At 40.0% G+C, this 13,102-nt stretch overlaps 1 long non-coding RNA gene across 1 annotated transcript in view; it reads left to right on the top strand.

Annotated features, from left to right (window-relative positions):
• Positions 1-1,901: 1,901 nt before the first annotated feature.
• Positions 1,902-13,102, top strand: part of LOC104955205 (uncharacterized) — a 22,769-nt gene continuing 11,568 nt past the window's right edge. Inside the window, exon 1 of the long non-coding RNA XR_799435.1 lies at positions 1,902-2,081. This is a non-coding gene — a long non-coding RNA (uncharacterized lncRNA). The remainder of the gene's footprint in view (positions 2,082-13,102) is intronic.

Here is a 13,102-nt window from a genome sequence, read left to right as displayed (position 1 = left end):
TGAGTTTATCGGTTTCAGCTCTATGGGTTCAGGGGACCAAACATGTCATTATATGGCAATGAATCAGGGCCAGAAATGATGAATTATTATCCCTTTTCAGGTAGGATATGGCATTTAAATGAGCTGCACAAGCCAAACAGAATAACTTTGTTTGTTTCTTTAACATTAAACAGAAACAGAGCAGTATTTCTTTACAGTTTGGTCTATCAACCGCTAAGACTAATGTGTGCCTTTATTCAGGTTGCTAGATGTCCCATTCTTTACTCTAGACCTCCTATATTGATTGTGTTGTCGATTCTCAGTAAGACTGGCCTTGGTAGCAAAGCTTTTACATCACAGGGAGTCATTTGCTTCGGTGTTGATATAAAATATATTACTTCACAGCGCTTTAACCTTTAATCAATTGGTTAATAGACCTAATTGAATTGAATTGCTTCCTAAAACATCCATGTGGATGGCAAGGTTACATAGAAAGCTTGTCAGCAAGCACAGATCAAATATAATTGAAGGAAATGTATTGTATTCACATATATTTTTTCTATTTAATTTAAGAAGATTTCTTATACAGAACATTTTTATTTGAATACGCTAAGCATTTGCTCAAATAAATAAAAAATACTTTCTATGTATTTTCAATTTTCATGCAGCCTTTTCTATCCTCATAATAATTACATACATAATGGGCTAGGTGCCATTGTATAACATTAGTTGGTGAGATATTCGCAAGTCTAACGCTATGATTGACAAATATAATCCTACCTCCTAATGCAGTCATTATTAGAAATGCAGCTCAACCAACATTCTAATGCAATCCAGACCTCACCAGCTCATAATCTTTGAGGTTGTATTCACAAGGCAATTTATCTTAATTTAAGTCACTGGACAAATCCAAGAAATATAAGAACCAAGACACTGAGGACGTGACCATGTTTAATTAACTCTTCTCCTAACTTCGTGGCATACTCACTGGAGGGATGAATGTAGTGATTCCTGTTGATGTGTCTGCGCTCTCCAACATGCATCTTTATGTTTCTTCCTTGGCCGACGTGTTCATTTCAAAATAATCCTTTAGTTTTGGCTGCAAGGTGTTTATACATTACGACATAAAGCCACTCTTGATCCAGCCTGTTTTAGTACAGTGGGTTTCTCATATTTTTTCACGAACCAGCCGCCAAGTTGTCCTATATCTTTAGGGAATGGGATCATGAATATTGTGTTAACCCAGAAAAGTTAAAATCCATGCATGCTTCCTTGTTCCCCTGATTCCTCAGCTTTTGTTATTGCATTGGCCCATTGTACCCGTAAAGAGATCAAGGGGACCCCTGTCGGTTGTGGATTATTCCTTTGTAGAAGCGCCACTGTAGGGGATAGAGGATTAAAAGAGCAGACAGTGAATGGGGATTCTACAGGAAGTTCGTTTGGAGCACACACTGCACAATAATTGTTAAAGCGGACTGTTTTCTATTGAATAGCGTATTTGGTTTAATGTTTTTTAAAACCTATTTGAGCCAAGGAATAGACCCCCATTAACTCTGTACCCATTCCAGGCTTTCAGTTTGTGCAGCACTGAAGGATCTGCCTCATTTGGATATTTATATCCTATATGGACTTTATGGACTAATTAACGCTGGAATTGCCTGTAGCCAGATGATGAATTTTCATTATGTTTACATGTTTTCCCAGCTGTTGGAGGGGTTTAGAGGGCACTGCAGCTGAATGAATATGAAGAATCTCTGTCTCCCTTCCCTCAATTTCCGTTAAGGGCATATTGAAAACTGTCCGCTGCTGTAGCAGAAATATTGTCACTGTGTTTTCAAAATGGTGTGTGTTATATAAAATCCTTAGACAAAATTGTATTCTGTCTGCATCTTTATAAACTTGTGTTTCTTCTGTTAATGCAGGACACCATGGACCTCGAGGATGGGCAGCCGCATACCCAGAATGTTCTGCGAAGAACCAATCACCTGTTGACATTACAGATGAGCGAGCTTTGGTTTCGGAGGAGTACCAGGAGCTGGTGTTTGACAAGTTCAACACTGAGTCCTCCAACCAGACCACCATGAAAAACACTGGAAAGACAGGTCGGCATCTAGTATTGTCTCAATACAAAAATTATGGGTGCAATACGATCCCTGTCGAAAGCATTTTGGTACCAATACTACAACTATACCACAGCAAAAACCTATTATGCAAACTCCACTTTTCCATGTCTTTTATACATCAGATTTTGGCCACTTTATGATGTCATAACGTTTTTTTTGGCTTGTGTAACCATTAGCCAATAACCAACCAAGGTAACCCCACCCCCCCCACACCTTATCACCTGGATCTCCTCATAGAGCACCATTGAGTTCTTTTTAACCAACTATCTCGGCGTGGGGAGCGGCTCCTTATTTTCATCTAAAGTAACAGACAGAGAATCAGCACTTTGGAAACCGGGCTGAAACAGAGGGGATTATGGGACGCTACAGTGCATGATCTGTTTGGTGTTTCAGAGACATGTTTTGTATATATCTGAGACCTATAATATATTGATGAAAAACTGTATAATAGGGGACCTTTTAAACAATGGAATAGGACTGTTATTATTTTTTCTCTATTACATTTTTATTATTAAACAATTTATATATTTAGACAATGTCAAAGTAGGCAGTGGAGGATGTGAGAAGAAGCCACAAAACAACATGATGAATATTATACCATAGTGTGTTCATAGGTTCATACATTTGATTTGCCATACGGACTGAAGAAAATAATCAGCTCTTTGCACGTTCACATCTCCACCTTCACATTTCACACTGCTTCTTATAGGTTTGATCCTTGCAGTGATAAGTGTGAGCAATACTGTGTGCTTGGAAGGAAGGACTAATCAAACTAGACATACAGTAATGTGATAATGACATTTATTCCACTATTAGTATAATGACAATGTAACAAAAATACACTGTAGGAATACATCGATAAAAAACGTTATCTTAATCACATATCCATGTTTTTAAATACAAGAATAGCTCTTACGTTTCAGTAAAGGACCTAACAATCACGTAGTCATGATTCTTGTAAATCTATCGGTAGTTTTATTTTTTATTTTACCATTGCCTTCATTGTACTGCCCCCTGATCTCCTTTTATCGCTCCCTCTCTTCTTTATTAAAGTGTTCACGCCTTGTTTATGAAAAACATTTTAAAACTCACTTTATTAACTGCTACTTCAAACCATTGCTTTATATTTCTTTCAAACAGCGAATCCGGACTATTTGTGTGAAACTCTGACCTTAATTGATCTCCTCTGCTCCTGGCACTATTTCTCTCAGAGAGGAGCTTCATCTTTTGCGTTTGATCGTAATGAGAGTTGTTAGCCTCCATGACAACCAAGACCGCTGGGACAGCCAAGCAATGCTGGGGGCTGCTTATTTACAATGATAGAAATAACATGGTTGGCTGTAATTTTGTGCACAAACCGTACAAAGGAAATTTTAGACGGCTAAGCACTGTGAAAATCAGGAAAATTGAACAATATTACCAGAAAATGTAATCACGCAAACACTTTTTAGAAGAGGTCAATTTAAAATATAGCAGCTTCACCCCACAATATTTGAAATTAATTTTACATAATGTTGCCCTAAATGAGGAAGCTTTTTTTCTTTAACCATAGTTTGCCATTACAACCACTCTTTTGAGCAGCCATGATATGACAGGTACATTTTATTCCTCACTGAAGCATCAAATTGTTGATAGAATATAGGAGGAAATATTACATGAACAAGATGAAATGCACTTGAGCAAGTCATGACATATTTCTTGATCGTCTCTCTTCTATGTTATTGGTCAGCTGAAACTTCTCTCTGTAAAAGCCTACAAGGTTGAGATTAGATTAAAAGCTAGTGGGTACAATTGTTACATTCCAACATCTTTGGCTGCATTTGCTCGTCTTTGTCTGTTGAAATATGGATGAATGTTTTCATGAACCACATTAAGTGTTAAGTGTTAAGTTATTGATCTGAGGAGATATTTATCCTTGATGTTCATGGAAGACAGTTAAAAAGTTTTGAATGTGATGCATGTTCTCAAACTATCTTTGGCCTTCGGCGCCATCCTTGATAAGTTGCAGTTGCTAAGTCTGCAATCTTTTTTCATTTACGTCCATGACAATCTTTTGTTGTTTAATTGTACTGAAGTTGTTAAAGATGATATCAAACATGGCCAAGTGTTTCCAAGCCCATTGTTGCCATTGTTTGGTTGTCACAGCGGACATCAGGAGCTGAACAGACACACACACCCGCCTGTGTGTGGTGGCTGTACTGCTCCAGCCGTCTCCTTTGTGTTTGTTTGTTTCCCCCTGTCTGTGTTGTTTGTTTGTGCGTGGTGGCTGTCACTCCTGGCTCCCGGCTCAACCTCCACTCACCTGCTGCAATCAGCTGTGCACCCTCCCCGACTACACACCTGCTTTCCATCAAGNTGCGTCAAACACGCATGAGACTTTAACGTAATGGGCGTAACACAGTGTTTCCGCGTAACGCATGCTGCACGACAATGCAACCAGACATGTGTGCCTTAACACGGTTTGATTGCGGTGGCCAGACGCCTCCCTCTGAGGGGGGAAGGTGAACGCTCTTGACGCGATTTTGTTGACTAGGGTGCAAATGTGAGACCCAGTGGGCTTATAAACACACCTACGTTTAAATATATAATTAGGCTTAATGTAAAGACTTAGGAAGACACACGTAAATAAATAAAACTCTGACTTGGACTGGGCGCATGATTTCACAAAAGTTACAAAGAAAGTGAAAGTACAATTTCAAAATGCCGCGACGTGAACCTGACAATTGTGAAATAACTTTTAATCGTGTGATTTGTCGGTTCTATAAACAATCCTCAGGGAGCACCCACCCACTTCTTGGGTTTTGTCTCGACATTCATATATTCAATATAAACTTACATCACCAGTCCTCAGACACTGTCGTGTTTCTCGAAGGGTAGTGGTGTGTCGATGTCAAGCCAATCCAAAAGGAGTTCTCCTTTCTAACGACAGCCCGGTACGTCTCAAACATAGACACTGTCCAATACAACCACCAAAATACACAACATAAGTGCATTGAACTCATTTCGATTGGTACACGACCAACTAAAATAGTTGGAAGTTTTGCGCCTTAGTTTCAATGGTGTAGAGTAATACAACTTAATCCCGGGCCAATAATATTAGATACTGTAACAGTCATGCTCGACAAATTTACGTCTTACACGACCAGTGTCCTTGAAGTCACCGCGGCGCTACCGTAACCAAAAAACCTCTGCACAACTCTTTGACAAAATTACACAGAAGAGTACACCTTAATCTCCTCAGGGCAGATATATTATGGAGGTTTGTTCATTATTTCCAAAAACACCAATAAATTTGGCGTTACTGCCACGTGACTATATCTACGATCGATCGCTCCTTAACCCTTGGAATCGAGTACACTGGTTAGTGTTCGCAATATATGGAGTCGTCACACGCCGGAAGAAAATGTAAAGTCTAAGGCTGTTACCCCCAGGAATCGGATGCTCTGCCTCGACGAGACAAACTTAAACTCTTGTCTAAAACCGTCTCGCTCACTGGAAAATTCCAGTTGCTACCTCGAATGTCAGCAACGGACGGACAGAGACGCCCACAGGGAATGAAGGTAGGGGGTTTTAGTTCCATTCCAATTACCATGCAAATGAAGCGAGTGTCGCTGACTCGTCCCCGTTATAACACGCAACATGAAAGACATAGTTATATGTCAATTCAGTTCTTTTCTGCACTGTTTACTATTTCTTGGATGTTAACTAATAAATAAGTAACAATATAAATGTCTAGATTCGGTCCACAGTATCTTCTCCCATTACACACTCCGTCAAATTTAGTGTGTAACATTTATTATGTCTACCTACGACCTTACTCCACATTATCTTTTGATTCAATTTACTAACGACCAAGTCCCGGTCATCCGCTTCTATTTACAATAATTGCTGCTGAAGTTTCTTGAGTCCCAACCACTCCTGGAGTCGAAAGACCTCAGAAAAGTCTACACGTCGCGCATTTTTGGTATCGGACATGATGATATTCCATTTTCTATTTCGTCGACAGACACACAGACCACCAGTGGCCCCTTGTTACTCGATCGGGGGGGGGGGCTTCTAGAGTCCTCGAGACCCCCATTGTTCTCGTCGTACAGCCTGATATATAACGAAGGGTTTGGTAAATCACGAATATTCAATCATTATGGTAAAAAATTAGCCAAGGACGATTACCATGGACGTCTTAGAAACTATTGATTGGGGAGCGACACAAGGTGTGTGTCGTAGACATGTAGAGTTAATTCTTTGTGCAATGAAACTATTTTTGCTAACCATCTCTATCACACCACCGAGAGTCCCGTGCGTCAGACTTATATGCCGGGACACCATAATCGGAAACCAATTATCATTGCTATTAATCTAGTAGTCTATTGAGTATTCTTCGCGCCAGTGGACAAACATTTAAGACAGCTTCTCGTCCTCCCTACGCGGTACTCTTTGTCAGGACTGCCAATGTGTCGACTGTATGTCGGACCAGTCTTGGGTCTTGCAACAGCATTCGTCCCTACGTCGTGACAGTCACGTACGACGAAGACTTCTTTATCGACGCACGGAAGTCTGGTCTCGACTCAATAACTCTATCTGACATCCTAGTATACAAACGGGTCACAGGATTGTCAAACTACCGAGTGAAATGTGGAATCTTTTCCCGCTGTAGACTATACTAGGTTTTAGGTTAAGTATATAAGAACCAAGGTCACCACAAGTATTCCCGGTCTCTTGAGAGAGCGTCTTTGACCGCATCGAATGGGCAACTAAACACCCGAACTTGTACTACAATTTTTACACGTTTATTCGTTAACCGTCGCACCCTTCTGTATGTGTCTCGAACTATGGATGCTCATTTTCCACCTTCATAGCTCACATCCTTATGCAGACCACTGTCAATTTCAGGACGTATAGTTTAAAGGCGAGTTTCATTTGCGTCATCTGTCTTCAAACCTACGTCTTTTCCATTCATGGTTTTCATTTTCAGAAGTAAAACGTCTCACCAGGTACAAGTCGTTTATTCTATATATACTATCACCAAAATATTACTTAATACCTACTTCTACAGAGTTGCGACCATTTCCACGTGGATCAAACTTACTTGAACATATGACGTCATCGAAAACCTAACTGAGGTCCGACGCGTGATTCCCTCAGACTAAATGTCCAACTAATCCTAAAAGAGGCGGGGGGGGGGGGGTCGTAGTAAGTACGGTCCAGACATTTCATGACTTTCCCATAGATTTATGACACTCACCTCATCTTCATGTGGAAATCGCCACGCATTGACTTCACCTTATCTACTAGTGTCATCGCTTTTCGCGTTGTGGTGACCTTCTACACACCCATTTTACCCTGGTAACGCAAGGACTCGCAAACTGTACTCCAGTTTTGTACGAGACAACAGCGGCGGTAGTTGTGTATCTCGTCCTACGTATAGAGCCTGTACTACAGCAAAAGTATTCTCCGTCGGGACTTCCTGCAACAACACCACGCCGTTATCTTGATTCTGATTGGCCAGAAGACATTATCAAAGATGTTCTATTGAGAAGACGATCACTACGTGACAAAAGTTTTCAAAACCGTTTCTGGTCTCAGGTATTTCCAGAGTGGCTGCTGAAATCAATCTTACTAACTGCTGTCTGTGCAATTCTCGGCGCGAGTTGACAGACTTTATTTTGCTTACTTTAACTTCATTTTTCATGGTGGGGCTAAGCCATTTCTTGGTATGGGTGTAGCCTATCCCAGCCATACCCTGGCGCTGCCACTGGTGGGATGTATTGGGCGGGGCATTCTGCACATGCGTTAAATGCGTTAAATATTTTAACGCAATTAATAAAAATAAAAGATTACCGCCGTTAACGCGATAATTTTGATAGCATTACTTTTTACATTTTTATAAAACAATAAGTATTTGTTTGTACATTGAAAAGATATTTGTGTGGATGCAGACATTTATACATGAATCCTGAATTACATTTGTGTGCATTTATTTATTTTGAGACTGATCTTACCCCATATGCACACGGTGCAATCACCCTATAGAATCCAGGCAAGGTGTTAACATAAAGTCAACGTATCTAAATAAAACCCAAGGCAGCATCCACAACAACATCAGCCCTTTTTCTCTTGAAATCAGCTGTCTTTGTTCCAGAACATCGATGTTCTGACTGTCTGAACGGCTCTTTTAAAGATGTGTTCAAATGTTCAAATCCATCAGGCTAGACCCTCGAGCGGCCCATCAAACAGGGACTGCTTTTGTTTCACCGCCAAATGCAAAGTGAAGCTGTGAGCGTCGCTGGAAACATGGGGAAGGGCTTTAAAGGCTTGTTACTAGGGAACTAACCAATGACAGACCAGACTAACTTAAAGGTGTTATGCTTTTCTGGTAATTACCCGTCCCCTTGTGTGTTATGAAGGTTGTTATGCATGTAAACGGTCTGCAGAGTCACAAACCCTCAAAGTACACCCTGTAGCGAGTAAAACTCTAACACAGAAAATATGTGTCTATGCTGCCCCTGAACGCCTCGTTGGAAATGTTCTTTTTCCATTTTTTTTTCCAACCCAACCTAAATACACTAAATAAGAGAATCTGGAAATGGATACAGTAACAAAGTGCTGTCAGACGCCACCCTGCACCCCTTTATTCTGCCACACTGCAGAAAGGACACTGCACTGGTACTGCAACTGGTGGTTTATTAAGGTAAGACAACGTGTTATGTCGTTTTGTTGGGTTTTTCCTTCCCTTTTTATACAGTATATTCAGCGTTATTCAACTCGTAGTTGGCTCCTGTTTCACAAGGACACATTGTTGATAATAGCAACAGTATACTAGTTATGTCGGAAATAACCAGCTTTAACTTCCACCCTTAACTTACAGTAGATGGTCAAACATGTAGTTAAAACTAAAGACCAATGCTCATTGGCTCTGCCCACATTGTATATTATAATGTGTGTGTCTGTGTGGTGGCCCGCATCAGCTATTAGGTATTTCCCTGCCATTTCATAAGAGGCAGGAACAGAATAATTCCAGCCTCCCAGTGAGTTATTGAGAAAATGAATGGGGTGATGAGTTGCCTGGGAAAAATAGTCTGTTGCTTCATTCAACCAATGGATTATTAAATGCTTTAATCCAAAACCGGCACTCCACACAACATTCAGGCAGAAACAATGTTGTTAGAATTCATTATTGTGGCAAGTGCAGGCTTTGGCATAGCGCTTTCTTTCAAAGCAGATTACCAGGTCAATCACTTTATATAAAAAATAATTAACCTTCCCACTCAGTTGTTCAGTGTAATCTGCACATTTATGACGGCACCTGCGAGAACTAGATGATTAAATGTAAATTCATTTTAAATGAGTTGATCAATTATTGTCTATACAAGAAGATGATGTAAATTCTGCCCCCATGATGTTAAAAGGTAGTTATCTCTTTCTGTTTTAAGGGTTTATCAGTACATGTTGTCAAATGTTGTAAATGAAGGACCTGAGATGTTTTCTTGGGCTTTGCAGCAACGTTGTAAAGTACCTTCATTTGTAGCTTTAATTTGCCAGATTAGCAACACCAATAGACTGACATGCACTGACAATGAGAACTGTATTAGGAGTTTGTATCTTGCTATTATCTTTAGAATGATTAAAGCAAGTCTCAAATTATTAAATTAGTTAAGTCTAATTTTCACATATAACATAAGGTACAATGGATTGTACCCAATTAAATTACCCGAGTCCGAACTTTAATCGGCATTCCTGTAACATTTATTCAACATTATTTAATTTAAACTAATATCGAAGTTTATAAAGTATATACCTCCGCCACAAGACAGACAGTCCAGTGCATGTGTGGACATTTATTGGACAAACATTTAGATTTCTGCCCAAGCTTAACACCTTTGGCTGAAATAAACGTCCCTATTTTACTGATTAAGACGTATCTTGTGCAACAAAATACACATATTTAAACTGCCGATTTAATGATGAGAAATGATTTGTTAAAAACACAAGGTAGACACAGACCCATAGTACAGCATTAACTGCTAATAGATATGACATTACTACTGACAGAACATTGAATTGTTTGGGGTCTAGAGACAGACTGTAAGGAATCTTATTACAATGAAAACCCATTCGGATATTTGCAGCATGCCACAGAATAAAAATGATGACATTCCATAAGATCTCAAAGAGAAAAAAAGCCTGAATATTTTGTGTTGGAGTATGTCTAAGCAGAGGGAGCAGACATCCAGCACTTTTTTTATTAATCATTGCTACCATCAGCAAAGTATATCTCAGCGAGGGGAGCATGTACATGCTGCCAAGGAGTTCATCTGTAATACACACTCACCCTGAGCAGCACACTTGTGAAAACTTGCACACCAACTAAAGCACATTGAGTCCTTCTCAAAGATGGCACACACACACACACACACACACACACACACACACACACACACACACACACACACACACACACACACACACACACTTGCATCTCTCTGTGTGTTCAACTAAGGAACTGCTGCGCAATCTCCTCTAATGCAAAATCCGCTGAAGCATAATTGAAAATGGCTTTGGAGAATTGCCACATTAAGATCGGGAGATAGTGTATTTGCAGGTGTTTCCGAGTTGTCAGTGAAGCACACGTGAGAGCGGTGACGCGTTACAAAAATAATGGAACCTCAAAAGACCGAGCACAAGTCTGTCTTTCTTCCGATAGATAAAGAAACGTGTTAATGGGCATATCCGACTGTGTGTGTGTGTGTTAATGTATGCGTCTGTGTTAGTGGGAGATAGTGAAAGAAAAATATAAAAGCAACCCATGTGTGAAACAAACAGAAATGGGAAATGTGCCTGCAGACCGTGTCCCAAATCCATGCTGCTGCTAATTCAAAGCATCGAGAAAGTCAGAGACAATCCTGCTGGTGTAAAACAAAATAATTCACATAAAATAAATGTGGTGAAGTGTGCATGTAGACATGTGAACAGCAAGCAAAGCAAGAACGGGAAACTGGAGGATTGGCGTTGATATAAAAATGTGCAGGAAAAAACCTCCTCACAGTATCCCATGCCATGCTGCTATCAGGACTTGCCAAATATAACCCTGACCGCATCATTGCACCCCCGCCCAACAAACGCAGTGTCGGGGAAATACCTTAAAGGAACAGCCAGAGTGGGACAGAAGCGCTGACATTCATAGATTGCTCTCAGTGACATCGTTTGTCGTGTATCCCACTCACACCCCGTGTTTTTCGTTCAACCAGTTGGAAGGCAAGACTCTTTGCTTTTCTCCTGTCCTGCTAGCCACGCAGCAGAATGCTTTTTTCCAGAAGTAATCTTTAAATAGGTTATGCAATTAAAAAAATTCATCCACATTGATTTCAACATTGATTTCAACATTATCGTCAGCTGCTGACCTGACCCAAATTGCCCAGAATTTACTGACCTTACTCAACCCTTCATTCTGCTTCTCTTCACAATAGGTAAAAGAAAAAAGATCCAGTTTTCCTTGCAGTGTATCACAGATTATACTCAGTATCGGATTTAAATCTTTGTCAGATTCAGGCCTTGCGGAGAGGGGGGTTAATCCCTCAGTGGATCTTTCAACCCTGCAAAGCTAGCAAAGAGAAGGCAAACAACAATTCAATGGCTGGATTTGTGCAGAGTGTATTGCTGCAGAGTGGCAGCGGAGCGCAGTGGCCGTAGGTTTGAGTTTCCTCTCCATCAAGGTCTCTAGAGCAGGGATGGGCAACTTGGATGGTGGCGGGGGCCACATCATTGATGTACTGGCCACCAGGGGGCTGCAGATTCACTTGGAACACACACACAAATTCCATGTGTTGTATGTAAATATTAACAAATATACTAAGTCTGACATCTTCATTGACATTTTACAATCTTTCAAGGAACATCCTCTAATAAGCTCACTAAACAAATATCAGTTCAAAGAAATGTTATTTAATTTGTATTATCACACAAACGCGTCACAAATTATTTTGCGGTATTTGGCTGCCGAACAAAATCATGTATGCAGCTTGCGACGTAACTAGGATTCTAGTGGACGGTATCAGTACGCCCCCCGGGCCACCATTTGCCCATCCCTGCTCTAGAGTGTTGTTAGTGATGATAACTGACATGCCGGGGTCAAGTAGAAGTCCATGTGCTATAAAAAGGGACCACAGAAGAAGGGAAGAACCCTAGTTAGAATGCTTGTGACGTATACATTGAAATACCGTAGGCTATATGTGTAATAATATCTGCATCAAATTGGAAATTCATATAATGACTTTACATGGTATTGAAGCAAATCCACTGTCCCTTTTCCCTGCAGTGTATATATATATATATATATATGTATCAGAGGTGGGAGTAAGTCCTACATGTGCAAGTCATGAGCAAGTCTCAAGTCTTGATTACAAGTATCAAGTGACTCCCAAGTCACTGTGGTGAGAGTCAAGCAAGTCAAGTCAAGTCATTGCTCAGGTCAAGCAAGTCAAGTCAAGTCATACGAAATTCTGATGAATAAGCCCAGTTTCCGCATTTAAATCAGTTAAAAGACAGTGGTTATGCAAATTAATTTGACCCACACTATGATCTTCATTACATACACAGTTAATCATTTGAAATCGAATTTAGACCAATGACAATCATATTAGATTAATATTAACCCTAGAACTGCAGACAATAAAGCTAGGACTCAAAAAAGTCTGTTCAAAAAGGCAGAATTCCAGGTAAGAAGATCATATATGGCATTTGCCATTACACATATTTAATTTCAATGTCTGTTAACACTAGAACCGCTAACAGCATCAGCACCTACAGAGATATCATTTTATAATCATTTAATTTGTTCCTCTTCATAATTTCCTTATAAACTAAGTAGGACGATTTAAAACTCACTTAATTGGGTTAATTTAGAAATGGCTTCAGTTTATCATCATAACAGATCAAAAAGTTCAGATTCATTTTACAATAAATCAAGGAAAGATGCACTTCTACAAACAAAAACAACATAATTC

This window comes from Notothenia coriiceps, unplaced genomic scaffold, assembly GCF_000735185.1.
Source record: "Notothenia coriiceps isolate Sejong01 unplaced genomic scaffold, NC01 NC01_scaffold00024667, whole genome shotgun sequence".
Classification (NCBI taxonomy): domain Eukaryota; kingdom Metazoa; phylum Chordata; class Actinopteri; order Perciformes; family Nototheniidae; genus Notothenia; species Notothenia coriiceps.
This window is presented reverse-complemented; position numbering and strand designations above follow the sequence as displayed.